This window comes from Microcebus murinus, chromosome X (assembly GCF_040939455.1).
Source record: "Microcebus murinus isolate Inina chromosome X, M.murinus_Inina_mat1.0, whole genome shotgun sequence".
In the NCBI taxonomy this organism is placed as follows: Eukaryota; Metazoa; Chordata; class Mammalia; order Primates; family Cheirogaleidae; genus Microcebus; species Microcebus murinus.
The window spans coordinates 122209502-122221783 of NC_134136.1; the positions used below are offsets into that span (position 1 = coordinate 122209502).

Consider the following 12282-nt stretch of genomic DNA (forward strand, 5'->3'; position numbering starts at 1 on the left):
GCGTGAGCATTGAGGGCCTTGCATGTGCATTGTGGGCAGGCTTATACAGGAGCATGTTCCTCAAACCTCAGCCATCTGGCTCTAGCCTTTCCAATTCTGGTCCCCCAGAGCATCTCACTTGCACCATCAACTACATAACATCTTGACTTAAGATCAGCTTCCTTTATACTTAAATTTAAAAATGCACTTAAAAAGCAAACTAAATCCATTGCTGTCCAAACGGGCAAACATTAGCATTTGTCAAACAAAACCAGAGAAATAAATACAGTGGAAATACAGAAATATGATACCGTGTTTCCCCAAAAATAAGACCTACCCATAAAATAAGCCCTAGCAGGATTTCTAAGCATTTGCGCAATATAAGCCCTACCCCGAAAATAAGACCTAGTGATAGGTGTGGCTACACAGCGTATCTGCACAACCCATGCATTTCCTTGAGGAGCGGTAAACAAGACGAGCAGCCCTTCTCATCTGCCCCATCATGACAGCTGCGGGCAGCCCCACCAACAAGGTCGGCTCCTTGTCAGGTCCCAGCCATCCTGCGTGTGCTGTAAGCTGAGGCTTTGAGGGGAAAATAACACATCCCCTGAAAATAAGCCCTAGGGTGTCTTCTTGAGGAAAAATAAATATAAGACCCTGTCTTATTTTCGGGGAAACACGGTATAATTCTAGCAGGAACCTCCTTGCTCTTAAAGGCTTTGAACCCAGAGCCTGCCTCCTGCATTCAAAAAGAAAAGTTTGTGTGTGCTGGAGAAGCTCTGCTCTGCTCTTTTCTTTTCTTTCTTATTTTTTTAAATAATTTGTAATTTATTTTTATTATTTTTTTCTTTTATCTTTAACCAAATAGGAAGTTAGTCTTACTGAATCTTTTTTTTTTTTTTTGAGACAGAGTCTTGCTCTGTTGCCCAGGCTAGAGTGTTGTGGCATCAGCTTAGCTCATAGCAACCTCAAACTCCTGGGCTCAAGCAATCCTGCCTCAGCCTCCTGAGTAGCTGGGACTACAGGCATGTGCCACCATGCCTAGCTAATTTTTTCTATTTTTGGTAGAGATGGGGTCTTGCTCTTGCCCAGGCTGGTCTCGAACTCCTGAGCTCAAAGGATCCACCTGCCTCGGCCTCCCAGAGTGCTAGGATTACAGGCATGAGCCACTGTGCTTGGCCTGGAGAAGCTTTTTCTGCAAGTATTTATTGAGCACCTATGTGTGCCAGGGTATAAAGCACATAACAAGACATAACGTTTCAAATATACTTAACTTGTTTTCGTCATCCCTCAACCTGGACGTGAGCCAGCACTCTTTGTTTTTGCTCCAAGATCTCATGTGCTGTGACACAGATACCCAAATATTTCAAAGATCTCACACACAGGTGACAGCATCCCAAACAGCCCAGAAACCTCATGCCTTGTGATAAAGATCCCCAAATCCAGAGACCTCACACACAGGGCACCTAGGACACAGGCTTCCAAATAGCTCATAGACCTTATACTCTGAATATTGACCTCAAACCTCTCAGAAACCTCACATCCTGGGTTACATACCTACATAAAGCTCAGAGCTCTCATACCTGGACCCCAAATAACAGGCTTCAACAAAACCATGAGCCACAGACTCCTAAGTAGCTCCGAGACCTCATGTTGCCTCATACACCAGGATCCATGCTCCAAACACACCAGAGAACTTTCCTTCTGTGATGGAGCTGCACAAACATCTCAAAGAACTCACAACCTGAGATATCACTACCCAAACTATTTGGAGCCTGATCATTGACTGCTCAGACATTTCATATCCTGAGACATACCTTCAAACGGCTGAGATGTCACACCCTGGACACAGACCACCCAAACGCCTGAGAGACCTTACACTCTGAATTCCTGGCCTCAAGTGATCTTCCACCTTGGCTTCCAAAAGTGCTGGGATTACAGGCGTGAGCCATCACACCCAGCCATAGATCCTTAAGTGGTTCTGAAACTCATACCTTCAACATAGACCCCCAAATTGCTCAGAGACACTCTAAACAACAGACCATTAAACATCCCAGAGACCTCACGAGGTCTTGGGCAGAGACTCCAAGAGTTTGGAGATCTCAGCCTGGAAACAAATGCCACTCAGAGAATTCATACCTGGGAAACAAATCTGTATAGATAGCTCAGAGGCCTCACACCTTCGGACACAGACCTCCAAACAGTTCAGAGTCAGGACACCCTAGAACAGACTACCAAACACTTCAGAGACCTCACACTTTGTAATCCACGTGCCCAAAATCTTGTAGACCCTCACAAAGCTCATAGACTTCAGTCACAAGCAAGGAATAAGACCGGCCAATTTCTCAGAGAATTCACAAACGGACAAAGATAGACAAACAGTGGAGAGACCTCGCACCCTGAACACGACACCAGAGAGTTCCAAAATCACATACGCGGGAACACAGGTCCTAAAACAACTCAGAGAGCTCACACCCTGGACACCGATTCCTATTTGGAGGCATCATTTACTGGACACAGATTTCCCAAAAATACCTCACAGCCATTATACACTGAGATCCCCAAACAGCTCAGAGGCCTCACAGACCTGAAAAATCTGGACACAAACCCTCTACATAGCTTAGAGACCTCACACTCTGTGATAAAGACCCTAACTAACTCTGAGATCACACATCCTGGACGCAGACCCCAAACAGCTTAGAAACCTCATATCCTAGGCTCCAACCTCAAATAGTTCACAATCCTCACGCTCTAAACATAGACCTCTAAATGCTTCAGAAATATCACACCCTGGACTTAGACCTCAAAATCATTCATGGAACTTGTACTTTGAACTCATATCCAGAAAGATTTCGGATACCTGGAAGTCATAGACACATATCACCAAACAGCTTTGAAACCTCACATTCTGTGCAAAGTTGATCACAAACAGCAGAGAGACCTCATAACTGGGACACAGACCCAAAACAGCTTAGGGACCTCACACTGTGGACACAGACTCCCAAATGGCTCAGAGGACGTCTAACCTGGGAGACAGACAGTTCAGAGGCATCATATCCTGACTACATATGCCCACACGGCTCAAGCACCTCATATTATGGGACACAAACCCTCAAAGAGTTAACCTCACGACCTGGAAAATAGACCCTCAAACACGCCAGAGACCTCACACAGCAGACAGGCAATGCCAAAATGCTCAGAGTTAACCAACTTTACCTTCTAGTACACAGATCCCCAAACAGCTCAGTGACATACACTCTCAGCACAGACCTCTAAATACCCTAGAAACATCAGCAACTGATAACAGAACCCCAAACTGCTCAGAGACCTCAAACTCAGGAAACAGATACCTAATAAGTCTGAGGCCTCATACCTTGGAACTGAGACTCCTGCAACAGTAACTACCTTGCCCTTGGAAACATAACCCAATAGCTGAGGGACCTCAACACCAAGGAATACAGAGATCAGAGATCTCACACTTTGTGACACAAAGGGTGATGCACCTCCAAGGCCTGAAACAGTAAAAATAAATCAGTAGAAAGACATCAGTCTGGACAGAGATCTGGAAAATGCTCAGAAAAATCAACTCTAGGACAAAATCCACAACATCATAGAGAACTCATTTGTTGGGACATCAGCTCAAAACAGTTCAGAGGGAGGACACCTAAACACATCGGAGTTCTCACCCAAGGGTCACAGACACCTCACACCTGAAAAGAGAAACTGCTAAGTGGGTCAGAGATACCATAATCCACACAGAGACCACCACAGAGTTAAGCGATTTCACACACAGAGACCTCCAAACAGCTCAGAAAAGTCACTCACTGGTGCACACATACTCATTAAAATCTGAACCTTGACCCTGGAACAAACCCCTAACGAGTCAGATATATCACACTCTAGGACTGAGGCCTCCCAAAAGGAATACAAACTTTACACCTGAAAATATGTCCCAAACAGGTCAAGGAACTTTGAAACCAAAAGAGCTCAGGGACCACGTCTCCTAGGACACAAGCAGCTAAATAGCTCAGAGCCCTCACAATGTAAACACAGTTACCCAAACAGCCCAGTGAACTCACCCCCCTGGAATGCAGATCAGAAAAAGTGCAGAACCCTCAAATTCAGGATTCAGAAATCCTTCTGAAACTTACGGTACAGACCCCAAAATATAGTTCAGAGAATTAATATGCTGGGTGCAGAACATCAAATCGTCATGTGAGACATACACACCCAAAGCGATCAGAGACTTCACATCCTGGACATACATCAACTAACAGATCAGGGACTTCACACCCTGTGACACACACACACACACACACACACACAGAGCTCAGAAAATTCAAATTCTTAGGAAACACAGCCCCAAAAAGAACAGAGACCCCAAACACCTTAGAGACCTCACATGCTGGGACAAAGACAGGTCAAAACAACCTGGGACATAGAGCCACAAACAGATCAGAGACCATACACTGCTGATAAACAGACAGGAACGGATTAGAACATCCTGAGACACAGAACCACAAGGAGCTCAGAGAACTCATACCTTGACATCCAGCCACAACCAAATCAGAGACTTGACATCCTGGAACACAGACCCTCAAAGAGACCAGAGACTTTACACCCTTGGACATACACCTACCAACAGGTAACAGACCTTGCAAGCTGGAAATACACACAGAACTAGATGAAAGACCTTTCATTCTAGGACATATACCCAAAAAGAGGCCAGAGAACTCATGTCTTAGGACTGCAGTCCCCACCCCCCAGGCTGCAGGCTGGTACTGGTCTGTGGCCTGTTAGGAACTGGGCCACACAGCAAGAGGTGAATGGTGAGCTAGTAAAGCTTCATCTGTATTTACAGCCACTCCTCGTTGCTCGCATCACTGCCTGAGGTCTGCCTCCTGTCAGATCAGGAGCAGCATTAGATTCCCATAGAAGCGTAAACCCTACTGTAAACTGCACATGTGAGGGATCTAGGCTGTGGCTCTTTATGAGAATCTAATGCCTGATGAGCTGAGATGGAGCTGAGGCCGGGATGCTAGTGCTAGGGAGTGGCTGCGAAAACAGATTATCATTAGCAGAGAGGTTTGACTGTACAGAGAACATAATAAATCAGTTGCTTGCAGACTCATATCAAAACCCTATCCATGAGTCGCAAGTGACAATTAAGCTGCATCTGGTGGCAAGCTTTGGAGTTGCAAGGGAGCATCTTACTTCAATTGTAAAGCTGCATCTGGTGACAGGCTTTATAGCGGCAAGTTGAGTTGAGGTACTTCATTGTATAGCTGCATCTGGTGGCAGGCTTTAAGTTAGAATCTGACACTTACCTTAGTCCGCACATGGCCCACCCATTATTTTACTTACCACTTTCGTCTGGACCTCTTTTCTGCACTGCACCCTTGTCTCAGTCATGGTTTTGGTAAGCCCACAAGCTAACCCTAGCAAAAATGAGTAAAAAACAAATGTCCCTGGAGAGCTTTGAAAAGGAGGAAAGACACAATGATGAGACAGCAAAAGACGCTAAGGCTGCCAACAAAATGAAAGCAGCATTTAAAAGAAAATACTGAGAATCCTACCTAAATTACAGGTATACTGCAACAGGTGATTCACATTCTCCAAGCTCACTTTGTATAGTATGTGGTAACCTGCTATCCAACGAAGCCATGAAACCTTCAAAAGTGCTTCACCACATGTAGACCAAGCATCCTGCATTAAAAGACAAGCCTTTGAAGTGTGTCAAAGCACAAAACGTGAACATGAAGAACAGAAGCAATTATTCACGGCCACCGCTTCATCAAATGTGTCTGTACTGAGAGCATCATTCTCAGTGACTAACCACATTGCTAAAGCTAAGAAGCCCCTTAGTATTGGTGAACAGTCGATCCTGCCCGCTGCTAAGGACACTGGCCATGAACTTCTAGGAGAGGCTACAGTTCAAAAGGTGGCATGTACTCCTCTTTTGGCTAGCACCATAACTAGACGTGTTGACGAAATAGCAGAGGACATGGAAGCACAATTGTTAGAGAGCAGCTGCCATGACTAGACGGCTTTCTGGTTTCACTACTTGGTTTAGGAGGTCACTTCTGAATGTGAGTCTACACACTGTGTTATCCATAGAGAAATGCTGGCTAGCTGAAAAATGTCACCTAAACCAAACATTTTGCAGGATGTGATTAAAATTATCAAGCAAAGTACATGCCCTTAACTCATGTCTGTTCACGCAGCTTTGTGAGGAGATGGATGCAGAGCACACACATCTTCTCTTATACACAGAAATGAGATGGCTTTCTAAAGGTAGATCACTGGCCAGAATTTTTGAGTCACAAGAGGCACTCTAGAGATATCTTTTAGAAAAACAGTTACCACTGGCAGCACATTTCAGTGACACAGAATGGGCTGCAAAATTTGTTTACTTGTGTGACATATTCAACCTGCTCAACAAACTCAATCTGTCACTTCAGGGGAGAAGGACAACTGTGTTCAAGTACACAGATACAGTGGCTGCATTCAAAGCCAAACTGGAATTATGGGGGCGACTAGTGAACACTGGGATTCTTGACATGTTTCAAACATTAGCAGAGATTTTGAAAGAGACTGAGCTGGGGCCTTCTTTCTCCCAGCTGGTGCATAATCACCTATCTCAACTTTAAAAAGAGTTTGAACATTACTTCCCAACCACAGAATATCCCCAAACTGGGAAGGACTAGATCTGGGACACACTTGTGAATAAGCCAGGTGAATGGACTTTTTCCATGCTAGAAGAAAATCAACTGCTTGAGATTGCAAATGATAGTGGCCTTAACAGTATGTTTGAGACAACGTCAAATCTCCATACGTTTTGGATTAAAGTCAAGGCAGAATATCCTGAGATTGCCACAAAAGCACTGAGAAGCCTGCTTCCATTTCTAACATCTTATCTTTGTGAAGCAGGGTTTTCTGCAGTGACAGCAACCAAAACAAGATTAGTCTGGACATACGTAACACACTTCAGGTGTCACTGTCTTCTGTCTCCCACATCCCCAGATGGGAATGTCTAGTTGGAGGAAAACAAGCTCAAGGCTCCAACTGATTCTACATTATGGTGAGTTGTATAATTATTTCATTATATATTACAATGTAATAATAATGAAATAAATACACGATAAACGTAATGCATTTGAATCATCCCAAAACCACACCCCTCACCCCCTGGGGTACATGGAAAAATCATCTTCCATGAAACCAATATGTGGTGCCAAAAAGGTTGGGGACTGCTGTCTTAAGATATACACTCACAATCATAAAAGAAACCTCACATCCTAAGATGTGACTCGCAAAGGATCAGAGATCATATATCAAGGGACATATACCCACAAAGAGATCAAATACTGCCCACCCTGGGACATACACTGAAAAAAGACCAGGGGAATGTACATCCTAGGAAATACTCATAAAAATACTGGGGAATAAATAATCCACAAAGAGAGTAAAGACAATCAAACAGTGGAATATACAAGCCCACAAACAGATTAGAGACCACATACCCTAAAGACACATATCCACAAATAGTTTGGGATCTCACATCCTGGAACAAATAGCAAGAAACAAATCAGGGACCTTAAATGTTTGACAATACACATGCAGAGATCAGCAATATCATTTCCTGGGACATTGACAAATGTTCACAGACTTCACATGCTAGGAAATATACCCCAAAATAGATCAGAAACCTCATATCCTAGGACACATGGCCTCAAATAGATCACAGACATAAAATCCTACAAAACACTCTCACAAACCATTCACAAACCTTGCAGCCTGGAACTACAATGACAACAGATCCTGAGGCACACACCCAGAAACATATCAATGACTGAAATCCTAGGAATATAGCTGCAAACAGATCAGAGAGCTCACATCCTGGGATATACACTGACAAAAAGATTAAAGACCTCACAACCTGGACACGCACCCACACATAGATCAGAGACCTCCAATCCAGCAATATGCATGGCCAAACAGCTCAGAGACCTCACATCCTAGAGCACAAAAAAGCAAACAGGTCAGAGACTTCAAATCCTGCCATATATAGCCATAATCAAGTCACAATTCACATGCTAAAAAATGCACCCAGAAACAGATGGCAGACATGACACCTTGCAGCATAACTCCCAAAGAGATCAGATGATGCAAGCATTTTGGCTTCAAGTGTCTCCTTCTCTCTGTGACCTCTGCTTCCATCATTACTTCACCTTTTGTGACTCTATTTCTGTCATCACATGGCCCTCTCTGACTCAACAATGTATATAATCATTTAGTCTTCTCTGACCCTGAAGGTCCTAACTTCCTCATATAAAGACTTATGATTAGAGCGGGCCCACTTGGGTTGTCCATCTCAGGATGCTTACTTAATAATATATTTTCCAAGTCCTTTTTCCAAATAAGGCAACATATTAACAAGTTCTAGGAGTGAGGTGAGAACATATTTGGGGATCCATTATTTAACCGAACAGAACATATATGCACAAACAAAGAGAAATCTCACATCCTGGGACTTTTACCCATGAACTGCTAACAGATCTCACATCTGGAGTCATATACCTCCAAAGGGATCAGAGAACTCTCACTCTGGGAAGTATGTCGAAAAGCATCGGAGAGCTACACACTCTGGACATACATAAACTAAAGCTTACAGTCCTCGCACCCTGGAAATTAAACCCCAAAATACATAAGATAACTCACTTTCTGGGAGGTACACATCAAAAGAGAAGAGGGTCCTGACATGCTAGGATATACAGAGATCAGGGACCCCACATTCTGGGACAAACACCCCAAAACAGACCACACCTCCAACTCTGGGATACACATACACAAACACAAAGACCAGAAAAAAACACATTTCACTGATATATACCCACAAACAGGTCAGGGACCTCACAGACTGGACATATAACCACAAAAAGAATGGGCCTCACTCCCTTTGCAAACACCCTGAGGAGATGATACACTCACATACTATGACACACACACCCAAACAGATTAGAGACCTAACTTGAGAAACACACCTATAAACCACAGCAGAGACCTCTGATCCAGCAACGTGAACCACCAAACAGGTCACAGACCTCACATGCAGAAAACACTCCCTGAAGAAGTATAGGGACCTGTCATCTTTGGGTATATACCTGCAAGATCAGAGATCTCATGCCATGAGACATAAACTCACAAAGTGTTCAGAAACCTCACACTGTAGATACATATACCACAATGGATAAGAAAGCTGACATCTGCTGTAAATACCAACACACAAATCAGAAATCTCATATGCTTATAAGTACCCCCAAAATATCAGAGATCTGACAACCTGGAACTTATACCTACGAACAACTCAGAAAACTCACTCCAGAGATGTGCATCCACAAACAGATCAGAGGCCTCACATCCTAGGACATGCATTCAGAATCAGATCAGAGAACTCACTTTCTGAGAGAACCCCTTCAGAAAGGTGAGAGACCTCACTCTCTGCTTCATTCACCAACAAACACACCAGAAGCTTCACACCATGAGACAGAGACAAACAAATAGATCAGGGAGTCTCACATCCTGGGACATAAACCCAGAAACAGATCAGGGGTTTCAAGCAAAAGGAATATACTCCCACCAAGAGCTCAGAATCCTTACGCTCTGGACTTACTCACCTCAACAGACTAGAGGACTCACATGCTGGGACATTTACACAAATCAGACTGGAGAGCTCCCATCCTAGGACACACACACCCAAAAAGCCGAGAGCACGAATTCTGGGACACACACCATGAAATAGATCAAACAGATCAGAGACTTAATACCCTAGTTCATATATCTGCACAGAAATCAAAGACCTCTGCTATCAGACACACACACTCACAAACAGGTCACAGAATTCACATTCTGGGGTATGCACTGACAACCAGATAGAGACACCACAACATGGGACACTATTGGTTTTCTATTGCTGCTGAAACAAATCACTATAAGCTTTTTGTTATAAAACAAGACATTTATATTCCATTTCTGCAGATCAGCAGATCAGAAGACTGACGAGGAGGTTTACAAGGTTTACAGGTCAAGGTGTGGGCAGAGCTGACTTTCTTCTGGAGTTCCTTGGGGAGAATCCAATTCCTGTGGGCCACCTGCATTCCTGAGCTCCTGGCCCCTTCCTCCATCTTGCAAGTCAGCAGTGTTTCACCTTCAAATCTCTCTTTCTATCTCCCTTTCTCCCTCTCCCGTCTCTGTCTCTCTCTTTAGATCCATCTCTCTCTCTCTCTCTCTCTCTCTCTATATATATATATATATATATATATATATATATATATAAATATATATATACACACACACACACACACATATATGCTATATCTATCTCTGTTTATGTTTTCATACCATCTTTTCTCACTCTGCTTCCATCACCTTCTCTAACTCTTGTCTTCATGCCTCCCTCATATAAAACACCTGTGATTACACTGGGCCTACCCAGATAATCTAGGATAATTGCCCTAAGGATATTTAACTTAATCACACCTGCAAAGTCCCCCTTTCCATGTAAATCAGCATAATCATAGGTTCCAGGTATTAGAAAGTGAACATCTTTGCAGTGCCATTTTCTAGCCATGAGAGAAACACACACACACAAACAGCTCACAGACCTTACATCCTGAGTCATACACTTCCAAATAGCTCATACACCTCTGACATACATCAAAAAAAGCAGAGAGATACACATTCTGGGACACACACCAAATAATGCTTAGAGTCCTCAATCACTTGGAATTAAACTCACAAACATATAAGTGAACTCGCCATCTGGGATGTACACACTCAGAGAGAACAGGGACCTGACATGATAGGATATATGCCCACAAAGAGATCAGGAGCCCCACATCCATGAAATATTCCCCCAAACAGCTCAAATCTCCAAACCCGGGACGTACACAAATTGCAGAGAGAAACACATTCTTAGACATAAACCCACAAACAGGTTAGGTACCTCACAGACTGGGATGTGATGTAACAACAAACAGAATAGACCTCGCACCCTTGACAAACACACACAAAGATATCATATACTCACATAGTGTGATGTACACTAGCAAAGAGATCACAGACCTCATATAAGAAATACAACCCAAAAGAGATCAGAGACCACATATCCTGCAATATGAAACTACAAACAGGCTAGAGAACTTACATGCAGGATACATGCTCATAATAAGTACAGAGACCTGACATCTTGAGACATATACTCACAAACAGATCAGAGACCTCACAACCTGAAATAGATACCCACAAAAAAAACAGACGTTTCAAATCATGCATTATATACTCACAATCAAGCCAGAGACCTCACATGCTAGGAAAAAGATCCAGAAACAGATCATAGATCTGAGATTGTGCAACATATACCCATAAAGAGATAAGAGAGCTTGTATTCTGAGACATATTCCCAAACACGTTTTCAAACCAAGGGAAATAACCCATGAAGAACTCAATAACTTCACAACCTGGACACATACACACCTCAATAGATCATATATATATATATATATATATATATATATATATATATGAACTTAGAGGTGATTTCAAGTATATAAGAGGATATGTGTAGGCTATATGCAAATATGATACCATTTTATATAAGGGACTTGAGTATCCATGGATTTTGGTATCTTCAGGTTCTTGGAACCAATGCCCCACAGATACTGAGGGATGACTGTATAATATATATGTAACATAATAAATATATAAACATATATAAAATATATGTATATAACATAGATATAAAATATATATGTTACATAATAAATATATATATAAAATATATATATGTATCAGAAAACAAATCACATATGCTTAGAAATATACCCCCAAAACTCAAGAGATATGCCAACCTAGAATAATGCATGCCCCGACAGCTAAGAGAACCCACATCTTGGGATGTATATCCATAAACAGCTCAGAGACCAAACATTCCTAGGACATGCTTTCATAAAAAGATCAGAAAACCCAGATCCTGGGCGAACACCTTCAACACAGGTCAAAGACTTCACACTCTGGTTCATTCATCAGTGAACACAGTAGACATTTCATACCATCAGATGCCACCCACAAACAGATCAGGGAATTCACATCCTGGGATACACACACTGACAGACAGATCAGAGACATCACAACCTGGACATGTACTCACAAACATCAGAGGCTTCAGTTCATGGGACCTAAAACCACAAAGAGTTTACAAACTTCCTACCTGGACATACATACCCAACTAGATCTGAGGCCACA

At 42.8% G+C, this 12282-nt stretch overlaps 1 long non-coding RNA gene across 3 annotated transcripts in view; it reads right to left on the bottom strand.

Moving 5' to 3' along the window:
* Positions 1 to 93: 93 nt before the first annotated feature.
* Positions 94 to 12282, bottom strand: part of LOC105856405 (uncharacterized) — a 28328-nt gene continuing 16139 nt past the window's right edge. For all 3 annotated transcript variants that reach the window (XR_001147110.3, XR_001147111.3, XR_012916040.1), the window contains 2 exons: positions 5556 to 5685; positions 94 to 5417 (listed from right to left, as the gene is read on the bottom strand). This is a non-coding gene — a long non-coding RNA (uncharacterized LOC105856405). The remainder of the gene's footprint in view (positions 5418 to 5555; positions 5686 to 12282) is intronic.